Source organism: Dipodomys spectabilis, unplaced genomic scaffold, assembly GCF_019054845.1.
Source record: "Dipodomys spectabilis isolate Male_0828 unplaced genomic scaffold, ASM1905484v1 ptg000298l, whole genome shotgun sequence".
NCBI lineage: Eukaryota > Metazoa > Chordata > Mammalia > Rodentia > Heteromyidae > Dipodomys > Dipodomys spectabilis.
The window spans coordinates 2,639,847-2,664,105 of NW_024870975.1; the positions used below are offsets into that span (position 1 = coordinate 2,639,847).

At 35.9% G+C, this 24,259-nt stretch overlaps 1 pseudogene; it reads left to right on the forward strand.

The window, feature by feature from the left end:
* Nucleotides 1-12,802: 12,802 nt before the first annotated feature.
* LOC122127298 lies at nt 12,803-12,899 on the forward strand (annotated as a pseudogene).
* The last annotated feature ends 11,360 nt before the right edge of the window (nt 12,900-24,259 follow it).

A 24,259-nucleotide genomic window follows, 5' to 3' on the forward strand; every position in this document is an offset into this window, starting at 1 on the left:
AGATAGACACCTTGCTGTGTGAGCCCTTGTCTTCTGTGCTTGGTCAAACTTTCACCTGGAAACAGAGAGACAGAGACATAGAGAGAGAGAGAAAGAGAGAGATCATCTTTTTCCTTGTACAGCCTGACTGTGCTCAGTGAGTGATCAGTTGGAAAATTGCAGGTGCTGCATGGATGAATCTTCTGTCACCGGTCTGGATGTGTGTGTGTGTGTGTGTGTGTGTGTGTGTGTGTGTGTGTGTGTGAAGAAGTGGGTTGAAACAAGGAGGCCGAATGCTTTGGTAAATTCTACCTGCTATCTTTGGGGCATGTATGGGCTTCACAGAAGAGGTCTGAGGCCTGGAAGGGTGAGAGGCTTGAAGGGGACACAGCACTGTTAAATTACAAGAACAAGTGATCTGTGTGCAATGGAGCTGTGTACTATTTTGGGCCTGGTTGTGGGGAGCTTCGGAGGACCTGGGAGTGTGGCCTGCAGGGGATGGCTTCCCAGGGGGACAGAGAGCATGGCCAACAATTAGTAAGGACATGAGTTCTGCTAGTATGGAGCACAACAGCATAGGTCAGACTCTGGGTCTTCTCTTCATGATATCTGATGGGTGAGCCCAACCCTATTTTAAATCTTGAGCTGTGATTTTCAGATCTCAGCCTCCTGAGTACCTAGGATTATAGGCATGAGCCTCTGGCACTGGGTCTGGTTGTTTTTTGTATATTAGGATTTGACCTCAAGGCCTTAGGCTTGTCAGTCTGGTCTTCTACCATTCTAGTCAAGCTTTTCTGTCTTGGGCATTTCTGAGATGGAGAATTAATATATGCTCAGGCTGGGCTGGATCATGGTCCTCCTATCTGTGACAGGCATGAGCCACCAGGCCCATTCTTCTGTAGTTGGAATGGTAGACATGTAGCGCCACGCTCAATCATTGGTTTAGTTGGATTGGCCCAAACTCAGTCCATGGCAGCAGATTCTTGACCAGAGGTGAAGCTCTGGGTTGGGCCTCAACCATTGGACTTCAGTCTCCTCATGGGACAGTTGTGAGGATACAAAGGATTAATACAGAAAGATCTCTGGAGCAGGGACAGGCACAGAGGAAGGGGCCATCTGATACTGTTCTTGGCAATTCTGAGAGCATATGATCAGAAGTTACCTGGAAAGATCTCAGATGGTGTGTGTTATTAATGCTGCAACAAGAATGGGATTATGAAACAAAACATGGCTCTCTTTCTTTATAACCCTATCCCCATGAGGAACGGGATCCTTCACTTTGTTCAGTTTTGAAGCTGGGGAAACTGAGGCACAGATAAGCCGGGTGACCTACTAATGACTCCCAGCTGACAGGAAGCTCGGCCTGACTTCTCTGCCATGCTCCCTAGGACAATGGGTGCTATTCAGTCCACTATTTGTGGTGGGAAGTCCACTTCTTTTCAGTCATGGGGCTTGAACTATGGGCCTGGGGAAGCTCCCCGAGGTCCTCAGCTCAAAGCTAGTACTCTACCACTTGAGTCACAGCACCACTTCCAGTTTTCTGGTGGTTCTTTGGAGATAAGAGTCTCAGAGGTGTTCCTGCCCGGGATGACAATAAATCACGATCTTCATATCTCAGCCTCCATTGTACTTAGGATTATAGGCCTGAGCCACTGGCACCTGGCTTAAGTGTAATTCTGACCTTCTTTCTTTCTCTTTCTCTCTCAGGAACTGATTCAATGGGTGCTGGAGGAGGTGACCCAGCATCCCCATGTGGTTGGTACCAAGGTGGCCCTCTCATTCTGGCGGTAGGCTGTGGGTCAGGAGCTGTCTCGCTCAGTCTGTTGCACCAGCTCCATGAGGTAAGTCCCTCTGTGCCCTGGGTACACTGTGACAGTTATCTATTGTCCATTTAGCCTTACTGGAATCAGTACTGTGTTCAATGCTCTTTTCTAGCAAAAATTACTGGCTAAAATTATGATACATAGTTTCAGAATGAAAATGTAATGCCATCTTAAGAAAGCCATTTAGGGTTCTGGGAATGTGGTTTCATGGTATGGTGATTGCCTAGCATGCATGAAACCTTGGGTTCAATTCCTCAGTACCACATAAATTGAAAAGGAAACACTGGAAGTGGTCCTGTGCCTCAAGTGGTGGAGGGTTAGCCTTGAGGAAAAAAAAAAGCTGAGGAATAATTCCCAAGCGCTGAGTTCAGTCCCAGGACTGCCAAAACAACAACAGCAACAACAACAATTTAGTTAGTAAATGCAAAATAAAGAACCCATATTTGGAATATATAATTGCGTCTTCCATGCTAATACCTGACAATAGTCCCTAATTCATGTACTTTACCTATGTTAGGATACTGTGTTGAAAGAAAGTTTTGTTCATTAGGTCACGGCAATTAATGCCGGGAATGTGCTTAGATGTCAGGTGAAGATTAATACTGGAAAATTCAAAGATTCCAGGCTTTTGAGTGGGGTCACTGCTAATCACAATGAGAAGGATTGTCTAAGTGAGATTTGGAAATTATTTTGGTCAGTCATCGCACCAAAAAGGCAAAAGCTAATTAACAGTTGTGACAGAAGAGAAGGAATAACTCCAGATGGAAAGAAAAAATGATAGTAACTAATGTATAGGAGAAACCGTTCCATGGAACCATGTTTGGTTATTGAAGAACTAGTTATCAACTAGGCTTATTCCTCATTGCCTTTAGCATTCAAAATCTCCTAGGCTAGTTCTTAATCTCAGTGTGATAAATGTATCTTCTTCTATGCTGTTCTTTCATACCTGATCTCCTTTGCTTTCTAAAAATCTGTCTTTCTATATTTCTCTATGAACATTTCCTGATATTAAATACACCTCCAAAAATGAAAGAGGATGCTAATGTAAGAGTCCCATAACTCATGAGTCATTAATGTAACAAAATGGAAAAGGAGGACATATTTATTGCTACTTCAATTTTTCTGAAAAGCTGCAATGTCACATCATTTGGTTCAGATTTCCATTCTTTGTCTACATAGTGACATTAAGTGCACATAAATGCAAATATTAGCCGGGTGCTGGTGGCTCATGCGTGTAATCCTAGCTACTCAGGAGGTTGAGACCAGAGGATTGTGGTTCAAAGCCAGCCTGGTCAGGAAACACTGGTCCATGAAACACTTATCTTCAATTAACCCCAGAAACCCAGAAGTGGTGCTGAAGCTAAAGTGGTAGAGTGCTCAAGTTGTGCTGAAGAGCTGAGAGACAGTGCCCAGGATTAATGTTCAATCCCCACAACCAACAAAAAGTGCAAATATGGCTTTAAGTTTCACCCAAAGGAATGATGAAGTCAATAGTAATCTTCCCAAATGATTTATTAGTGCACCTGCTTTTGCTGAGTTATTTTTATGGCTTCTTTGCTAAACCTATTCTCTTCTTTAAAAATTGTCAAGTATTAGCTTTATAATAAACTTCATCTAATATTTCTTGGTTCAAAAGAGAAGTCTATACAATTGATGTCACTTAGCTTTCTTACTGTCTTAGTTTAAAGCCAACCCAGGAAAGAGAGTCTGTCAAACTCTTATCTGTAATTAAACACCAAAAAAGACAGAAGTGGAGTTTTGGCTCAAGCAGTGGAGTACTAGCTTTGAGCCAGGTGGGAAAGAAAGACAACTGTTAAGGGACAGGCGCCAGTCTCTAAGTTCAAGCCCCAGAACAGCACAAAGTAAACAAACAAGCAAACAAAACACACCCTGGGCATTTCTTTGGGACTCTCCTTAAAATAGTGGTGGTCCGAGAAGAGGCTGCTTTTGCTGATCATACTCACTGGATCCTGCTTTTTTGGAATCCTTATTGCTATGGAAAACTCAGGACCAGACTAAAGGAATTGATAACTGATTCCTGCAACAAGAGAATCATCTCAGGAGTGAAACATCCATCCATAAGACACTTTAAAACCTCCTTATCTTTGCTTTTTTGCAGTAGAAAACTTTTAAAACAAAGTTACTTCCTTTTGTTCTATGCTGGCCTTCAAATGGCATATTGTTTCCTTTTGTAACACTCTCAACCAGAAGTTTACAGACAAGTCAGGGACAGAGTTTCCTTCCAGCCTTGGATTCTTTTCTTGTACAGTAAAAAGGAAAGCAAGAGTTAACTTGAACTTTATCATTTTTCTATGTTCAATTCCTCTCCTGGGATCAGTTTCCACATCCAGTAACAGTTACTTCCACTTATTTCCAGTAACAATCTATGGTGCTGCTACAGAAAAAAATGACTGTTTTCTGGCTTCATTGAAATAGCACAAGGACACTTTGGACATGATGTAACACGTGTTTCAGAGACAACTTAGTAAAGAGAAATTCAATTTAAATTGCTTATAAATACATTATCCATGAGAACATTTTTTTCAAACTTCTTATGTGCTCTGTAAATTAATGTGAATTTTAAATGGGAAGAAGGTTCTCAGATCATTTTTTGTGAGTCTATCTGCTATGCATTAATTTCCCAAGTGTACATGAGCTAACAGTAAGAGAAACAATAGCAATTATAGGAGAAAAAGAAGTTCTGTGTTTATGTATAAGTGTTCAATACAATATAGAAGACTCTACAAATAAGAAAACATTGAAACAGTAATGCCAAGTCCAGTATGTAGATTTATGCGAGTGATATGGAGAAAGCATTACTCCTAAGTGGAACACGAAGCATGAGGCCACTCCCTTTCTAAATCACGCTTGCTAATCACGTAAATGTGCAAAAAGGAGAATGGAAGAATGATTCTGTTTCCAATGTAAGTCAGATATAGAAGAATAGACATAACTGGAAAAAAAGAGTATATCTTGAGAGAACAGGAATTATACTAGCAATGAACCTGGTGGCTCAGATCACATTTCTTTTTCTTTCCTTTTCTTATATTCTTTGTTTTGTTGTTGTTGTTCGTGGAAATTGAAATATGGGACAGGGCGCTGTTCCTCTGAAATGCAGCTCAAGGCTAGTGCTCTTACACTTGAGCCAAAGTGCCACTTGCAGTTTTCTGGTAATTATTGGAGCAAATAGTCTCCAGGACTTTCCTACCCGTGCTGGCTTTAAACCCCAATCCTCAGATCTCACAACAACTTGGTTTATGACCACATTTCTAACAGTATACTTTCAGGATATGTAAGGTAAATGTTCATCTATCTTTATATGAACTCTTGAGTTAAAAATATGGGCTACAGGTTAGACTTTCCACTCACAAAAGTGTTTGAAGTTTAAAAGTTAATACTCCTGGAAAAATAAAACCTAAGATTGTAAAGGAGTCTGGGAAGTTCAATTTGCATCCGGCTTGGACAGTATAGGCTTTGAGACACTACCTATAATTAACCAGCCAAAAGTTGGAATACCAGTCACGAGGAAGATTGCTGAATAACAGCTTTAGGTTTTTGCATAAATACATACAAACATACACATACACACAGAGGCACTTATAGGTGCACACAAAAATACACAAATGAAATAACTCTCAGCATATGTAGAAAAGTTAGAAAAGAGTAGAAAATAGATCCTGAGTAAGACTGAATCAAGTGATAATTTTTAGTATTAGAAAGCCCTCAAGTGAACTTTCCCCCAGAATTTGAGAATATTACATAGGTAGGGACCAGAGATAGTAAGAGAGTCAAGCAATAATTATTAATGGGATAGGATCCATGGAGGAATGAATCTGGGAACCCTGCAGGCGCATCTGAAAATGTTCCTATCCTGTGTCAAATGTTAAAACATCTTTGAAAATAGTACATAACAGTCTGAGCAGTCAGTCTAGTGGATAAGATCATAGGAGAAGTTCAGAATTGCTAGTCTGTTTCTAGATTATATAAAGAAACTATGGCAGGACAATGTGATACAAGCCTGGAATTCTAGCACTCAGACAGGAGATTAGAGAGTGGAATTACATAAAGATACCTTCCCTGGACCAGGTAGAATAATTTTGTCTCAGTAAAACAAACCAAACAACAAGAAAGGAATACACAGTTGGAGGTTTAGCCTTGTTAAATTAGAATTTAGATTTAAAATATATTTTTTGGTTTTGTTTGTAATTTCATATTCTGTAGGATACTACAAAATTCTTTTTAAGTAGAGGGATTAATTGAAAATTTCACAAATGATTCAGGCATATTATTTGCCTAGATATTCTTTCAAGAGACTTATAATTAGAACATAATTAATAGATAATTCGCACAGTTCATGTATACCATATTAATGTGAATAATCTAGACAGAGTTGCCAAGAAATGGATGACATTAATTTATACATTTAGAAAAACCAGTTTTTTAAGAGTTTGGTTTAATATGGTATGAAGAGAGTAATTGTGTGACATCTTCTTTCTTCTACCTATATATAACACAGGACGCCATTTCCTTATTTACGTGTCTCTGTATACATGGAGAAAAATGCTGGGCTTGGGGTTTATTTTCAATTTTGTTTTTGTTTTATTGGTTCATCCTAGAGCTTGAGCTCTTCGCCTGGACAGTGTCTCTGAGCCTGTTTATGCTCAAGGCTCAAGCCTTACCATTTCAACCTCAGTGCCACTTGAATCTGGCTTTTGTGGAGAAGTTTTTTGGAGATAAGATTCTAAGAAACCTTCTTTCCTGGGTGGGCTTTGGATCATAATTTTCCTATCTTAGCATAATGAATATCTATGATAATTAAAAAGTATAAATATAAATAATATTTGCAAGTGTTCTGATCTCAAGAATACCAGTGGAGGAAAAACGATGCAGCTCAGTTTATTGTGTTCTTTTCAGAACAAGGAGAGTGTCACATTAGCAGACGTGTAGTATTTTTTCAAAATAGAGATAAGGTATACATGATGTGAATTAAGGAATTTTAAGGTGTCCCTTACAAGTTGGAAACTGTTGGGCTAGGATGACTTTATGGCATAAATCTTGGGATTGATGGTCATAGAAATAATAGCTTACTCTTATAAAAAATTGCTTACTCTTGAAGAATTAATTATTACACATGCTTCATAGTTTTATCCTCTACCAGAATGTGGCTATTTTTCTGTTTACTTCTCAATCTGTAACACCACATTGGAAAATGCATCTATTGCAGAATTACATAACATGCAAACAGGTACTGTTTTGAATCTCTTAGGAATGTTGAGAATTTAAAAATGAGTAGTTGTTAGTCATAGGAATTTTGAATTCTGTCCTCTTAACAACTTACTTACTTTTAAAAGTTATGGGTTTCAATAGCATTAAACTGTTTTCTCTTTTAAAATGAGAAAGTATTAAATTTATTCTTTTTTGAAAAATTTGGCAAGTATATTGTGAAAATATTGTATAGTTGGATAACATTCAAGTTGATGACCCTCTGATAAAGAAGGGGTAATTAATTCAAATGAGATGCCACATAGTAATGATTTTTAAAATGTTACTACATAAAGAATATTATTTACTGTGCCAATACAGTGAAATTATATTTTATGTAGCTTATTTTTTCAATTTTATTATCAAAATGATGTACAGTGGGGTTACAGTAATTGTAAAGTATTAAATCATAACTTTTCAAACTTGGTAACCCATCCTCAATTTTCTCAGTTTTCCTTCACCCCTTCACTCCTCACAAGTTGTAATGTACATTTCCAACATATTGTCTTGTGAGTATTGCTATTGCATTGGTTTGCCTTTGGTCCTTTGTCTCACCATTATGCTTTTCCTTTTCCCTTCGCTAATTAAGGTAAATGTATACACAATACAAAATGACATACAGCAGGGATAAACCATAGGGGAAAATCCCAAAGAAAACAGAAATCACATAGTTCATCCAAAACAACAACCACAAATGAAAAAAAAAATTCTGGTTCCATATCTTGGAATTCATTTTGCTTAGCATCAGCTAATATGCTTATATATACGCATAACAAAGCCACTGGAAAATAATAGCTGCATGGAGACTATATCATGAAAACAGCATGTTAAATTTTTGATGGTGAAGGTGGAATTAGGATTGGTGAATTTGTGGTTCTGATAAAGGATTTTCAAGAGTTTTAAAGTTATGACAGGTAAAATTTAATTGTTCAAAATTTTTAACAACTTAGTCTATTAAGAAAATTTTAAATTTCCTGGAAGAATAGGCTTTCATGCAAAGAAATCCAAGGAGACTTAGTAGAGAAGGAGCAATGTGGATGAAGATGGCTCTTTTTCACACTAAACACACAGACCTCAGAAACCTTGCTGTAAATCCTGTAAGTTCCCTTGAGAGTTGTCCTTACTCAGGAACTATATTCTCACTGTTTGAAACAAGGTTGTATTGGAATTTAAATTAAAAGTTCTTAAAAAAATAAAGCATCAAAATTTGTGAATTTACCTTTAATTATCAAACATTAATTCTCTGAAAAAGATAATTTGAGTGAAAATATTTAGGGAGAAAGTGACCTCGAAAATGAAAGAAGGTGTTGGGGTTACACCTTTCTGTTTGCAACACTTTCCACAATGTCTTTGGACATGAAGCAGTGAAACATAAAAAAAAATCTGATTGGATACTTCAAAATAATGATTTCACATTTCTATGTGGCTCACAAAAATAATACTCTTAATAATATGAGATAGTGAAGACTTCCTTTATTACATATGCCAAAAAGTTCAGAAAAGAATTGAGCAAATGGGAAAGTTAATTTAAAAAGTTTTCTTAGAAGCCTTAGCTAAGTGTATTGTCTTCAGCAGTGAAGGGAGGCCAAAACTTTTTGATATAAATTGTGTTAGAATTTTTACTCCCTAAAGTGATTTTACAGAGCCCATTTGTCTCACTACAATGCAGAACTGATTGAATGAAGACATGAAAATAAATTCCACATCCAAATGAGGCAACTTAAAAGTTTTAAAAGAGAAATAATGAAGATGTAGCAGTGGTGGAGCCTGTAAGGTTCTTCAGCTTCACTAGACTTGAAGCCAAGAAGCTGTGATTAATTGGAACTCTGGCAAGAGCTAAGAGAAGGACATAGAAGTAGAACATAGAAGCATTGTCCTTTTGTAACAGACAGTTTCTCCCAAGTATGGGTGATTTAACTCTATTCTCCTCCATACATCTTGGTGAACAAATGCAAGACCAAGAGAAAAATAATCTATTGAAATAATTTTGCATAGAATAACTTCACTGTTCCTGATATGGTATCTAAGGAGAATCTTAAGAGAGAAGATAAAAGTGCAGTATTTTTTGGTTTCCTCTAAGCATCTTGTTAGCAAAATATATCTTTGAGGTTAGACAACTCTGATTGAACCAACAAGTGATGTAGTACTTTTATTGTGGGCACTTTAGACACAACAAGTCTTTCAAGGTAAAAGAAAAAAAATACAGCAAATATTTGTGATCACAGCGTCTTGGACTGTTTGCTGGAGTCAAAGTTTGACATTAGATTTCTCCTCATTAACACAGATATTGTTTCATGGCAACAAATGCAAGAGGGAAGTTTAATGGACTCACTTGGCCAATTAAACAGCATGAAAGAAGAAAATGACAAATAATATTTAATGAAATCATTTTGACAAATTACTTTGCCAGAAGAAAAAGGAAAAATATAATTCAAAATCAATTGACTTAAAACTATGAAGAAAGAGTAGTGAAGAGAGATTAGAGAAAATATAGAGGATTGTTTTCTCTCCAGTGGAGTAATGGGTTCTTGATCTTGTTTCTTCCATTCTACCTCACAAGCTACCAAGTGTGTCTCAGGACTGGATTATTCAGTTCAGACAGAAAACTCATAGAAGAAAGATACTGTTTAGAGCCTATGTAGGTGATTTATAACCTTAGACAATCAATTTAATTCTGTTCAAAATTCTCCCCTACCCCAAACTGCCCTCTTTGAACAGCTTTGTTTGCTTTTCCCAAGACTGCCCTTCATTAACTGATTAAAATTTTGAGAGGTCATATTCATACTCTCTAGAGATTGCTGTTTGGTTGTGATTTTTGTGTGTTTTTGTTTCTTGTTGTGTTTTTAACTGAATTTTAAAAGGTTGTGCAATTGTGTTACAATTAAATATATCCATCTAATTGCCCAATGCTCCTAGATCAGAGTCATTCCTTCCATCATTCTCAACCAACCCTTTCTCCAAGATTTATTTCCAATTTACCACTTCCTTCAGGATATGTGTACATTGAGTATTCTAGCTGTACTTACCCCTTGTTCATTTTTCATTCATTCTATGTCTTTACTATAATTCCTCTCTGGTTTCAACTTCCTGATAGTCATTCTGTTAAGCTATCTATTAATACTTTGAAAGGTTTATATACATTCCATGGAGTTTCAATCCTGCATATTCTTGAACTGATGTCAGCTTATATTTCCATAATTCATTCATCTGCAACAACAGTTTGCAAGACTGGAGACGTGAAGCACCTAAACATGATTTATTCTCACCCATTTGGAAGATTAATCTTTAGTCAAAAAGAAAGTTAAAAATGGATTAGAATGTATTCCTAACTATGAATTTTTATAAATGGCTTTGTACAATGGTGTGATTCTTTTGTTTTACATGGAATAATATTTTCTACTACCTATAAGTTTTGGAAAAAGAAAAAAATTAAAATTTATTCCTAGAGAGGAATATGATAGAAATTGAAGACAGATATTATGTGTGTCATATCTCTGATGAGTACCCATATTCAAGACTTAAAGTAATATTTCTTACTATGTTAGACAGAGGGAAAACATAAAATAACATATGATAAGGCAAATATTTGTGATTTTTTAAAATGTACCTTATTAAATGATGAAATTTATTAGGTAACGTTTGGGTTGAAATTTAGGAGGCTGATCTATTTAACACACTTCTGGAAGGCCCTTACTGAAAAACACAAATTGTGGGTGGTACTATTTCTACACTTTAATGAATGGTTGAACATGTTTGGCATTAGTGCTGTGTAAATAATTCAACTCTATTGTAACTTGCTCCCTATACTTGAAAAACTTGTAATGTCACTAAGTATCATCAATTTCTCAAATGTTATTTTGGCGAATACGATTTCAAAAAGTTTATTTGAAAAGGAATACACTTTCAGGAGATTAAATTTAGGTTATCATTGGTTTGAGAGTGACATTTTTATACCACAAAACCATGTTGTACTGAAGTCCCATTGTTTGAAGCACTCCTTAGTGCTTCAAATGTTTTTCTGAATTACATTTGAGCTATAGGTCCAGATTTCGGGGCTTTGGTAGACCAATTATGGATCTATCCTTCCAGGAACTATTTTTTGGCCCACTTATGTTGGAATAAAATCTTTCGTTAATCATAGGTGAGGGGTATTAAAAATAATCTTATGACACTTTGTGAACTTGTTCACTCATATGGGATGTAAGTTGAATGTTTAAATTACAGTACTTTCTCTCAAATTTTGCGATCTCATCATTCATTTTAAGTAGCCTTGCATTTCACAATTACTTTCTGCTAATTCCTGCATCTCAAGGAATTGGGGCCCTGAAATATAGGAAAAGCGAAATTGAGATGGGTCTTCAATTACTTTGTGTTGATATGTTGCTTGGGCCATGGTGAGAAGTCTTGCCCCTGTTATCTGATGATGCAGGTAGGAATGCTTCACAAATATGGAGAAAACCAGTTTGGGACAAGCGAGTTAAACAATAAACAGAGCAGCAGAGTAAAATCCATTATAGATTAGAGGAAAAAATTGTTTTTTACCATGTGGATTCAGAAGACCAAGAACAGTTAGAATGTATCACAAGTTTATACTAAAAACATTGCACTGATACTTTTTATAGTCTAATATATATATTAAACCTAATTATTTATATTCAAATTCTATTTATTGGAATAAATAAATATCAATTTATTTGTCAAATTGTCAACTAATTCTAGTAAGTTTCATTGTGTGAAATATAAAATCAGTACATATAAATATAAAATATATAACTATATATAATATAATTAAAAGGCACACGTTTTGCATTGTTCTGTTGTAGTTACTGTATTAAAGGCAACTCTGTTTTAAAGTATTATTCCATTATCTCTACCTCAGTGTTTGATAGAGTTAGACCTAAAGCTTTACCATTTGTAGATTTACAGCATGGAGGCAAGAGGAAACACTGTGATTAAAACATTATCAATTCAATGTCTAATAACGAGGAGAAACATATGCACTTCTCCTGCAACTATGAAAATATTTGGTGATAAAAAGGCAGTAGTGTAAGTTCCTGCCTGGTTGGATGGTAGACAGGCCAGGACATTAAGTTATCATGCATACGAACAATTTTTTCACCTTCTTGGCTTTAGCTACTTTTGAAATGGAGGTATAATAAAGGTATTATATTTTGATAAAATACCTTCTAGTCTGAACAGTTCTATTTGAACTGTTCATCTCTCTATGATCCCTTGTAACCAAGATTAGCTTTGTTCTAGTAAGACAATCTATGCTTTCAGGGTAAGATATTCTGGTTGGTCTGTTCCCACATGGAAGAAGGGTAAAGGCTCAGGTAGACATTTGTTCCAGTAACACCTCATTTGGGAAAATGTCAGCTGAAGAAGTTTAGAAGTAGCTCTTAAGGAACGCTTACTTTGAATCCATTAGGTCCACAAAGCTAATTCAGTTGGATAAATAAGTACTTGAAAACGCCATCACCTTTGGACCTATCTATAAATAATTGAGAGTATGATCAAATTCCAAATAAAAAGAATTAAGATAGTCATTGACAAAAAAATTTGCAAATGTGAGCAATCGACTGATCAATATAATTTTTCCACTATTCACAGAATTTTAGGGAAATAAGATCGATAGCATTGTTAGGAACAATAAGGTTTCCTTGTTACAAGTAGGCACCCATAGATATAAGCCTGTATAATGATTGCATCATTAACTACTTAAATTTAGAGGATACTACATGCTTCAGCAGCATGTATACTCAAATTACAATACAGAGATTAACATGGCACTTGCACAAGGATAATATGAAAATGTGAGAAGTATTCCATATTATTCATCCTTCAGATGCAAGAAATGAAAAACAGTTATTAAAAAGTTGATTACAAAATTACAAGTGTAACAATACACGTAATTCATAGAATTAAATTTAGTTTGACATCAGTGTATTAAATCTTCACCTCACAAAGGCGTTTACATAGCATAAACTTTACAAATCTTTTCAAATTAGACAACATTGTCATTTTATCACAAAGAAAAATAATATTAAGTCCTAGAAAAAAAAGGAAGCAAACTGTTTCTATATGGAATGCAATTGGAAAAGACACATTAGTGAACCTATATGTTATAAAATAATGTAGAATTCAAAGAATATCTAGGAGAAAATAAAATAAATTATGAACATTTTGCAAACATAGAATATAGTATATTTTAAAATATACTTTTTCAGACAAGCACCAGAAATATTTTAGTTTCTGTACTACTCATTTCAACAGGTAAATTAAAATTATTTCTGATTAAAAAATCACAAACTCTGAAGAAAATATTATACATGTATACAAAAACTATTGAATACATTTTGACATCCAAGGCAGGCAATTCACTTGGAAGAATTCCGCAGAATCCATGAATTTTTATAGGAAAATATTAGTGCTGCCGGGCACTGGTGGCTCATGCCTATAATCCTAGCTACACAGGAGGCTGAGATCTGAGGATCATGGTTAAAAGCCAGCCTGGGAAGGAAAGTCTGTGGTACTCTTATCTCAGATAAACCAGTAGAAAACTGGAAGTGGAGCTGTGTCTCAAGTGGTAGAGCGCTAACCTTGAGCTGAAGATCACAAGGGATATCTGGGATAGCTCCCAGGCCCTGAGTTCAAGCTCCATGACCGACCAAAAAAATATATTGCTCTTATTTCATTGTGAAAATATTTTGTAGGGACACAAAAGATGGACTTGCATTTTTGAAATTTAAGAAACTTAACCCGACCATTAGGACTTCATTGAACAATTTGTACAGCCTTCCATAACTTCATAGAGGTAGTGATACATACTTATCCTTTTGGCAATATCAAATACGGTTTCTTCTATGTTGTTCTTCAGGCCTGGTTTTATATAATGGTTCAACAGAAGGTGATCCAGCGTACATTTGCTATCTCAATTCTCAGCAGCAAGATGTAAGGGTGTCACGAGTTCTTTAGTTTGGGGAAGTGGCGCTGTGGCTCAGCCAGTAGAGTACTCGCCTTGAGCTGAAGAGCACAGGGACAGCACCCAAGCCCAGAGCTCAAGCCCCACAACCGACAAAAAAAACCCACAACACCAACAAAAAACAAACAAACAAAAATATTTGGGCTGGGAAGGTGGCTCAGTGGTAGAGTACTTCCCTTGCATGCATGAGGCCCTAGGTTTTATTCCTCAGCACCACATAAGCAGAAAAAAAAGCCAGAAATGGTGCTGTGGCTCAAGTGGTAGAGCACTAGCCTTGAGCTGAAGAGCTGAGGGACAGCGTCCAGGCCCAGAGTTCAGGCCCCACGACCAGACCAAAAAAAATTTTAAAAAAAGAGTCCTTTAGTTTGGGCATTGGTATCTGTATCATGATGAAGTAAGAAAGAAGCCACTCTGGTATTATTCCACGTATATGCACTGTGCAGCGGTGTCCAGTCATCTACAGGTATTGCATGTGCCGATTGAGACACCAACTCAATGACAATGTCCAAGTGTCCACTGTAGGCTTCTCAAAGAGGGTTATACTCATCATCATCCCTACTATTAACATGAGTGGCCTTTTGGGAAAGAAGTCTCCGCACTGCAGTAAGCTGAATATTTTTGGCAGCCCAATGAAGAGATTTGCTTGGATCCTTCTCCAAATTTTTTTCTTGCAATTGATACCATTCCTTACTTTTTCATCTTGTTCCCCATATTCCTAAGAATTGCCTAACCAGAGACTTTGAGTGCCAGTGGGAATGAGGTGTCCATGTATTTCCCTAATAGTTCCCATTGGTTGAACTAGTCAGAAATACCCAGTGAATTTTCTGCATCTGTTTATTCATCACGATTTATTTTCTCTTTTTCCAATTTTACTATTTGAAATCATTCTAACTGGAGAGTAGGGAGTTGATGGAGAGCAGCAGAAAGATGTTCCTCCATATTCAAATGTACACACTGAAAATGAGGACCAGTTATATCTACATGTGTAGCTTATTCTAGGAATGAGAAAAGAGGAAATAATGCCTTTTATATAAATGATTTGGGAAATGGCAGAGCAAAAAGTGAAATGATGCAACCAAAAATATAAAAGCAAAATAAATTAGGATAATTATGGAGCAATCATATTGTCTATGAGAACCAAGAAAGGGAGAAAGAAAGAGAGAGACAGATGTGTAATGACCTAGCTAGCTACAAAATCCATGCCTCTGATCAATTTATAGAGCAAAGAAAAATTTATTTTTAAAAGAGATGGAAATAGAATTTATGTATTTACTTGAAATTAGTAAATACATTTTAGTAGCCTACGTAAAGAGATATAACTTTGACCAAATTACAGACAATAAACTAAATCCTTGATAATTCTAGTAACAGATTTGACTGAAATCAGTTGAATCATACTTTTCCTGTACAATGAAGGAATAAGAAGGTAGTAAAGCAGCTAGAGAAGGCAGGGAGATTTTGTCTTGACAAAACTTTTTGGAAATTGGTATTGAGGATTTCTTACTGGTGATGCATTTGCACTTGAAGCATGATTCTGAAGTATTGCTTGCTGATTCTGAACTATTGATTTGATCATTATATTCTCCAAGAAAAAAAATGAGAATTGATAGTTAAGGAATACTAATACATTTTGGCCTTCTCACTAAGCACTTTCAATCATCAAAATCACATGAAGACAATAGACAGGCCTACTTTTTAGATGAAAACAAGTGTCTTTGAAAAAACAAGGAATGTATGTAGTCATGCAAAGGACTTCTATTTTACCAATGCCTCATACATTTTACTAATGTTGGGTACCAATAAATAATGGATCTATTAGAATGCACTTAAAGCTCATATGTTCAATAGTGAGTTCTCTTACACTATGTCATGGTATTTTTGTGTATGATTTTAAGAATAAATTTACATTACTAACTTTCTGACAGGACAGTATCATCACTGTACATCTTGCTTCTATACTCTCATTTTAAAATTACTATCTAAGTATGGGCATTAGATAACTATAGAGGAAAAAGTAGAAGCTACACTGATGGCTTATGTCTTTAATAGTAGTTAATCAGAAAGATGAAATCTGAGGATTGTGGTTTGAAAGCAGACCAAGAAAAAAATGTCCATTAGAATCTGATTTGAAAGTAACCAGCAAAAGCTAGAAATGGAGCTGTGGTACAAGCAGTAAAATGCTAGCCTTGAGAAAACTGAAACAAAAACTAAATTCTGGGACAAAGCCAGGCCCTGAGTTCAAGCCCTAGGATTAGCACCAAACAAATGAATTAATTAATAGGGTAATTAATTAATTAAAAATAAATTAAGTGGTCACATGTGGAGAGGCAGGTAAAATGCAACATGCGTGGTAATGGTTTATGTATTATTTTTTAATAAGGCATATTATCATTTGTCCTAATCACTAATATTTTATTTGGATTTTTTGTACAATAAACCCTGAATTTAACATGCATGTATATGTGTGTGTACATGTGCGAACATGTATGTATGTGTATATGTGTGCGTGTGCTGTTGCAATGTTGCTTGCCAATGTGGACAGGGTGAGGCTGAAAAAAGCTAACTGTGTTGCAATGTTTTTATTTATTAGTGTTCTGTCATGGCATTTCAGTGGAACGACACTTCTGTAAATATTATTTCTTTAATAATAATGTCATCATAATCAAAGCATTTACAATATTAATTTAGAAAAAGAGACCGCTTTCAGCTCTTATTGTATGTTAGGTAAGAAGATACAGACATAATTAGTTAGTAAGTTATTGCTGTAAGATGATTGTCAGTACAAAATACGTATTTGACCTCTTAAATTGGTTATACTTTTAAGATACACTCATGGAGTGATTTGGCCGACTTGACAAAACAGGTATTACTCTCTGGTTATTCCTGTGAAACACAAGTTGGATAAACTCTTTCCGGATTTCTGTTGAAAATCATTTTCTTTGCAATATTATATCTGTTCTCATTAAGAGAACCCATATTACGTTTGAATATCCCGTCTTATTTATTGAAAATAAGTATTGTGGATATGCTTGTTAGATATTCCTTTCAAAAACGAACAAACAAAAAGCATGTGTCATGTCCAGATTGTGGATGCATTTGAAGGTGTTTTGTACATGCACAGGGATCTTTACTAATGGCTCTTTTGTGTGTAACTATGGCTACTTTAACAAATAAGGCTTTTTGAATATCTTTTCCAATATACATAACATCCCAGAGCAAGTCTTGCAATTTCTGAAAATCCTTTGAATATTTTAGTATTATTTCAGTTCATTGACTGTAGAGCCAAAATTTCTGAAATAAATATTGTTAAGATCTGAAAATGTAAGTGGGTATATATGCTTTTTTATGCTTTATTTTATGAAAACCCAGTTTTTATGAAAGTAAATGGAATAGAATAAAAGAATGTAAGTGAGTTGGGTAAGCTAATTATTAGTATAACTTTGTTTTCTATTAACAGTCCATTGAATGTAGATGATGCAGTTAAATTATTTCCTCTGTACTTCAGTTAGTTTTAGAATCTTTATAGTTATGAGTGAACTTTTAGCATAAATAATGGATTTTTAAAATGATTAGGACTAACCTTGTGTTTTGTGTCCTAATCCCAAAAAAATGAGTTATTTTTAAGTGTTAATAGTTTATCATTATCATTATCATAGGGAATCATAATCATTATCATAGGGAATTAAAAATGCAGTAGTATTCATGTCTTTTTAAACCAATTGTTTTCACAAGTTGGAGAGTCTTTAATTCATACTTAGGTCTTGGTGTCTATGATTTTCAACCTCTCGTTCCTAATATTAATAATAGGTAAGACTGCATTTTTGGGTATATGAAAGTTCAATATTTAGCTGGGGTCAAAAGTGATTTTTATATCAGTCTTTCTTTAATAACATTTTAAATTAGTAAATTTCTCTCAAAATGTTGTGTATAAAAGGAATCAAAATACTTCTAATGGTAAACAATTGAGGTGAGCTACAATGTGGAAACGATTGCTCTAAAGACCTGCAGTCTGTTTCCATCAGGAATTGGGCAGGTCATTCTTTCAGTAAGACTGTGTTAACCAGAGATGGGGTCCCCAGGCAGTGCAGTGTTAAGTGAAGGGATAAAATATGATTTCTACTATTTTGAGCTAGAAATCAAGAATGTTATAGTTTAGCAGTTCCTTTCACCAGGGAGGTATAAATTGATTATGAACTTGGAGTTTTCATATTATTTTCTTTTTTGTTGTTGTTGGGCATGGGGCTTGAACTCTGGGCTTGGGTGCTGTCCCTGCGCTCTTCCACTCAAGGCGAGCGCTCTACCACTCAAGCCGAGTGCTCTACCACTTGGACCACAGTGCCACTTCCAGTTTACTAGTGGTTTATTAGAGATAAGAGTCTCACAGTCTGTCCTGCCCGAGCTGGCTTTGAAACACAATCCTCAGATCTCAACCTCCTGAGTAGCTAGCGTTATAAGTTTGAGCCACCGGTGTTCGGCTTAGTTACCTATTAAGTGAAATATTATTAGAGTGTGCACAATAATTTTGGGGAATTTTCCTAGAATTAGTAGACTGAGTGCTGGTAGTTATAAAATAGAATGAGGTTATTTCATATGGTAGGAATGGAAAGCAGGCTAACACTTACCGTGTGTGCAATGTTGTACTAGTAATTCCAACTCTGAAGACTTAAATATCATCACCTTAGAATTAAAAATAGAAGTAATTCCACTTTATGGAATTATTGTGAGGATGAAATTAGATACCAAAGGTAAAGTCCTTGGAAAACAATCAGAGTTTGATACTTTCTACCTGTTATTTTATCATGTGTATATTCTAATATTTTTACTGTGATTTTTATATTGTGTCTATTTAGGGTATAAAAAGTGATGTATTGATATTCATTGCGTTGTTCATTTTTCTGTCATTATGAGGAAAATACCTGAAAAGAAAATTTCTGAGAAGGGATTATCATAATGACTCATGGTTTAAGATCAGATGTCTCCATTGTTTTTAATCATATTTTTATTAAATAGTTGTACGGATGGTTTTCCATTCAACGAATCAGTTTATAAGTACAATGGATCTTTACATAACTTTCTCACATCCTTCCAAACCTCAACCCACTTTCAATTTTTCTAGTTTCATACTATCTGCATTAAATATTATGGCTTCATTCTCTACTTCCATAAGTCTCTTTATTTCTTCCCTTTGACTTCCCCTCACATTTTACAAGTCATAGTCTCCTGGTATTCATTTTGTTGGATTAAAAGTTGAATTTTATAAGAAATTACACCTGTTAAATACTCCTCTGCAAATAGCATGCTTCCATTAATACTGTTGTTTAACTTGCATAAAATTCTGGCTTCTAAATATGCATCCTTTTTGTGTCTGGCTGTGATTTCGTTTACTTAACATAATTTTAGATCTAACCATTTCTTTGCAAATGTTGTAACAGTCTTTATAATGGATGGGTGCAATCCAATTTTGTATATGTGCAACACTTTCTCCAACCATCCCTCTGCTAAAGTGCATCTGGGCTGTTTCCATAAATTCTCTACAGTGAATAGTGCAGTAGTGAACATGATTGTGAGAATGATTTTACTCTAACCTTGTGGAAGAATTCATCACTATTTTTCTGGGAGCAATCCTCTAGCCAATTTTCCAGAATAATCACTTCCTTCATCTCCATCACAATGTTTTTCAAGTCCTCAAAAACACACTACCCCCCACAGGTCTCAATCAGCTAAAACCACACTGTGCCCATATTCTTTGTTGTTGTTGTTGTTGCTGTTTTTTCTGTCCGGTCGAGGGGCCTGAACTCTGGGCCCCTCTGGCGCTGTCCCTCAGCTTTTCTGCTCAAGCCTAGCAATCTACCAGAGCGCCACTTCTGGCTTTCTTCTTTTTGCTTATGTGGTGCTGAGGAATCAAACCCACGGCCTAATTCATGCAAGGCAAAAGCTCTACCACTGAGCCACTTTCCCAGCCCCAATGTGCCCATAATCTTTTAATACATTTTTTCATAATTTTACACATAATTTAGTGAGAACCTTCTATGTACTTTCCTAATGTGGGAATGAAGTATATGACAATAGAGTAAAAGTAAGAGATATGGAATTAAATTAGCTATTATCATGTTTAAAATAATTTTCAGCTCTAACTCATAGCTTCACTTACTATTATTTTAATCTTTATTTGATTACTTCACCTATCCCCTAAATTATAACATGTGATTTAAATACAAAGGCAAAAAAGTGTAGTTTGACTTTGACACTCATGTGTGAGGATGCACAATATGGGCAAATAAAGGGATTGGAATAAACAGCTGTTATCCATTTTGTTAAATGGTTTTCTCAAACTGATTCTCACAATTCATATTTCATTCAAAAACAAGAAACGTGACAATTCCCTTTGCTTTGCTCCTCATTAAACTTGTTTCCATGTTATTTTATAATGAAGGATGATTTCATAAATCTACTATAGACACAAAAATATGTTAAAATATTTCTATATGCATTCATTGATATAAATATACACACATATATTATAAAGGTTATAATGATAAATTATAACTTCTGTAACTGTACAATTTACTAAATTATTAAAAACATGGACGATTCAGGCCTGGAATCCTGGTTACTCAGGAGGTTGAGATCTGACGATCATGGTTTGAAGCCATCATGGGCAGGAAAGTCCATGAGCCTCTTATCTCCAAACAACCAACAGAAAATCAGAATTGGAACTGTGGCTCAAAGTAGTAGAGTGATAGCCTTGAGAGAAAAGACTCAGAGATATCACCCAGGCTCTTAGTACAAGAACTAAAATCTACCCCCAAAAAGTATTTAATTTACACCTGTGTAATTAGACTATTTCCTTCACCCAAATGCACATCAATGCTCATTTGCAAGGTAACTCTGTTATGTCTGGAGTACCACATAGTATTATCACTTAAGTAGAAAGCATTGCAACATGTGTAAACTCTATCTCTCTCATGGATTTTTCTCCACTCAAATATTCAAATCTTGCAATTATTCCCATTATTTAAAGTCATAGCTTTTTTTTCTTTAATACCCATAATATTAGAATTTGAATTGAGTGTCTTGTGTCTCCTAAATGGATGTTCTTACCACTTTGGCATGTCCCCAGCCCTAAATTATCCTGATTAACTTTCAGATAGAATCTTGCTTCCTACATGTGTATGATCGTGGGCTTAGTCTACTTCATGTTATTCTTCCTGGAATTTAGAATAACAAGTGCCTGGCATTGTGTACAGATCTTTCTGTCCAGTCTGAGCTTTAGCCACTATCCTCACAACAGTAGACTCCCATGTAGTCAGAATTTTCATAAGCTTATCATAGCTATTTTTTAAAAAAATATTTGCATTTCCTGCAGGTTCTTGAGTACTGACTTAATTTGTGTTTTCTTGGGTTGTTTTCTTTCTTTTGAATGTATGTGTTGAGTTGTTCCTCATTTTTCCTTTTGTTTCTTTCACTCAAGTTCTTACCTATAGCGCTGAGAAACCAATTAGACTTTCTCAAGATAGTCAAGGTGAGCATTATTTATTCCAAAACAATTCCAGTAATATTTAAACAAATTCAGGAATTTCTAGAAGATGGCGGAGGAGAATCTGGTGGCTAAACAAGTTCTCGCATGGAAAGCAGTTCTAGTGTTCCAGTGAACAGTCCTAGTCACACCATGTGTGCCATCACAGTACAGAGAGTTTGGCCAGAGAGGGAAAATCCAGGTAAGGAGACAGATCTGAGCATTTTCCAGCAGCCATGGCTGAGGCGGCTGTGGCGGCTGTGGTAGCATCCATAGCCGCCATACCTACATCCCAGAGAGTCTGGGACAAATGTGCCAGATGTAGCAGGCGAGCAGATTTTACTCAACACCAGCAAGAACTGACAAATAGCAGATATCTTCATCCTGCAGATAGCAGACCAGAGGCTACCCTGGAACCAACACTCCAGCATGAGTACAAAACTGACATCCTCACTCCTTCTCAAAGGGAACAGAGGAGGGAAGGCCACCCCTCCCCCCAACATTGGAGATATCCATCTTTGATGTAGACAAAGGCCTGGCTAAGCAGCTAGCTCCAACTCAGTCCTTTGATGAAAACAAAAGAGTTATTTTGCCATTCTCAACTCCACCCATGGGAAAGTCACCACAACTAGGCAGAGAAAGCTACACCCATGAAGGAATGGCTTTCTTCACTGGGTAAACAGAGCCAGAGGTTGCCATCCCTACAGCAGCCCTGATAATTAATTGAAACTCAGTAAACATAAACCCTGAGAATGGGTCCAGGCTGGGCTCTGTGAATGTCTCAGAAGCTAGCCCCTCAGGGAAAAGCTACTGTTTGCTGAAAGGCCTCAACTTTATGCAGAACCCAGCCTTATCACAGCAACTCCAAACTAGAGGAAACAGCCATCTCCCTGTTTTGTGATACTCAAAGCAGATCTCCCTCCCATTGAACTAGCCTGGGAGGAGGATCACAAACTTCTGGGTAAACCAAGGGAATTTTTTCTGCCTGCCCAAACAAACTGACTTAAGAAACTAATCAAGCCACAGAAAACCAAACACCACAAGCAAACCAGAGACTCCACCAAGAGACTGATTACTGTCACAAGGGAGATACAGGATCTTCCCATCAACCCCCCAAAAACAAAATCAAAGAAGTCTTTTTTGTATCTTTTTAAAATTTTTACTTTTCAATTATAAGAATTGTTTTTATTAATCATTTTTTCTTCCTCTTATAACTTTTATTTTAGGTCTATGTGTGTGTGTGTTTGTGTGTGTGTGTGTGTGCTTATAAAAAAAAATCTCTACTGACCTGTTTGTCTTTTATGTTCTTTCTTTCTCATTAGTTTTACTTTTTCATCTTTTGTTCTTTTTGCATGAATAATTTGTTGCTCTGTTCATCCTCATATATATCTGTCATTGATTATAACACCTTATCCCCCTTTGTGCATATACTTAATCCAAAAATGTATTACTCAATTCAAAACTTCTTAGGATTAAATTCCTTAATAGCAGTATTATCTATTTATACCTATAAAATATTTGAAGAATTTTTATTTTTTAGTTTTTCAGGTCTCTTTTTTATCCCTCCCTTCCTCTCATCTTATCATTTTCTTCTCTCAATATCATCTATAAATTTACATAATTCATAAGTGTTTCACTTTTTAATATAAATTTTTGTTTTTCCATTTTCTCTCAATATTACTTCTTTAAATTTTCATTACTTTTAAGAGTTTCACTTTTTAAATTTAAATATTTCTCTTTCCATTTTTTTCTTGTCTCTTTTTTCAATTTTTTTCTTCTCTCTCTCCTATCATTCTTTCCAATCCATTTATCTCTGCGAGATTAGGAATTCGTTAATTTCACTCTCCTTTTACCATTCCACATCCCTCTAACCCTATTTTCCCCACTTTTCTCCCTAAACTTAATAATTTCTGGTTTGTCAAATTCTTCTTTGCTATTCTTAGCCCATTAATACATAGTTGTTTAATGTTGAATAGACTGTAACTTTTGAACTAGATTGTATCTGCAGACATTTGACTATGCAATTGCAGGGCTTTGGTGGATGTTTGCATTAAAATGGTGTTCTAGCACAAAACTGGCATTACTTTCATCCCAAATAGGCAGAACAAGCAAGAAAAACACAAGAAAAATGGCAAGTCCGGGTATCTCAATTCCCACTCAAGATAATCAGGTGACAGAACAGATAATGAATAATCCAGAGGAGAGTTCCCAAAAACTTCTACAAACACTACTGGTAAACATGGTGAATGAAAAGACTGAAACCCTGCAAAGGACTCAGTGTGAGCCTGATAGGGAGAGGAGGCAAACCAAAGATCAAAACAGGAAGCTCATGGGCTTGAGAAAGCTACTCAAAGATTGATACTGGAATTGTGTACGCAGGTTGAGAACACTCAAAGAGAAATAAAGGAATTGTGTGAGCAGACTGAGATCAGTCAACGAGAACTACAGAAGTTGCATGAACGTGAGAAATCCAATCAAAGAGTAATACAAGAATTGCAAGAGCGGGATGAGCATAGACAAAGATCAATAGAGGCATTCATGGAATCCATAAACGGACACCTGAAAGGAGTCAGGGAGACCACAAAGGAAATGCTGAATGGAGCCTAACAGAAGGAATGGGAGTCCAAGAAAAACATGACCAATCAACTAAGTGATTTGAGAATAAACACAGAACACCAAATTAAGGAAGTAAAGAAT